The sequence below is a fragment of the Triticum dicoccoides genome, chromosome 3B (genome assembly GCF_002162155.2).
Source record: "Triticum dicoccoides isolate Atlit2015 ecotype Zavitan chromosome 3B, WEW_v2.0, whole genome shotgun sequence".
Lineage (NCBI taxonomy): Eukaryota > Viridiplantae > Streptophyta > Magnoliopsida > Poales > Poaceae > Triticum > Triticum dicoccoides.
The window spans coordinates 820,757,763-820,759,159 of record NC_041385.1 but is presented as its reverse complement, the minus strand read 5'-3'; positions in this window follow the sequence as shown (position 1 = coordinate 820,759,159).

Sequence of the window (1,397 nt, the reverse complement as noted above, 5' to 3'; positions counted from 1 at the left end):
GCCATTCGGCAGAGCGACATGGAGGGAGGCGACAGCCTGTCGTCGGCAAGGTGATGGAAGATGATCCTTAATGTATGCGGTGGTGTCGAGGTGCGGTGCAGGAGCTCATCAAGATCATATTCTGAGGAAATTAGAGGAGTCAAGTTCGTGCGAGTTCGCATGTTTGTTCGTCGTTGTCGTGTCAGTGTCGTCATGTCCAAGTGCTCGTCTCTATGAGGAGGCGTTGAAGATGAAGTCCGGGTCGTCTATGTGTCTCGACGGGAGGATCAAGTTCAACTATGTGGGGGCGGTAAACCAGTGAAGGTGAGTCTCTTCAATGAGGCCATGTCTCTACATGAGGCTGTAGTGGGCGGTGTAGTCCATAAGGTGGTCTGATCCACAAGGAGTCGGCATGTATCTCGTTAGGGTTGATGGTGTAGTCCATGGGGTGGTGTATTCCACAGGTTACTAGCGAGGCTTGGTAGTCCAAGGCATATTTGAGGTGGTCCGTAAATTCGGCAAGTCAAAATTTGGGAGAGAATGTTGGCAACAATCTAACCGGCAATTTAACTTGTCATGATGCGAGCGGATGAGTCTTACAAGGAATGAATCGTCAACGAGCCAAGATCGAAGGAGCGCAAAGAGATGACATGTCAAGATTAGGGAGAGAATGTTAGGTGATCTTGTCAGAGCTACAACAAGTAATCGTAGAGAAGAAAAGGAGAAAAAGAAATAAAAAGAAAGAGAGGAACGACACGTGCCTTGGGCATAAGTTTTCTGTACTTGCATGTTCATCGGAATTTGATGTGATCGATCCTGTGGGCGAAGTTCCAACAATTCTTGTCAGAGCTACAACAAGTAATCACAGAGAAGAAAAGAAGAAAAAGAAATAAAAAGAAAAAGAGGCACGACACGTGCCTTTGGCAAAAGTTTTCTATGCGTGTGTGTTCATCGGAATTTGATATGATCAATCATGTGGTCGAAGTTCCAACACTTCACGCCTGAACACCGATTCTGATCAACTTCTCTGCACTTTTGTTGTCCTTGGCGCCATGAGGGAACAGCAAAGGTGAGCGAGAACAGGTTGATACCGACCATGCGACGCCATCAGGGACCTGCTGGGCAATGTGGAGGACATGATCGGCGCTGCACAAGTACATGGCGATAGTCCGGAAAGGGGATTGACGGCAAGGATCAGAATCTCCTCCGCGGCTCGCTTCCCCGCTCACCCACTCTCGCTCCCCTAGGGTTCCTCTGCCGCCACCGCTGGCTCCCCCGCCGCCGCCGCCGGAGCCCTCCGCGCTAGCCCACTCCCATGTCCCCCTACTCCTCCCTCCCCCTCCTCCCTCCCCCGTAGCGCTCCCGTCGCGCCCCGAGGCGGCGGAGCGCCTTCACCACGCCCCCTTGTCTCGAACCCT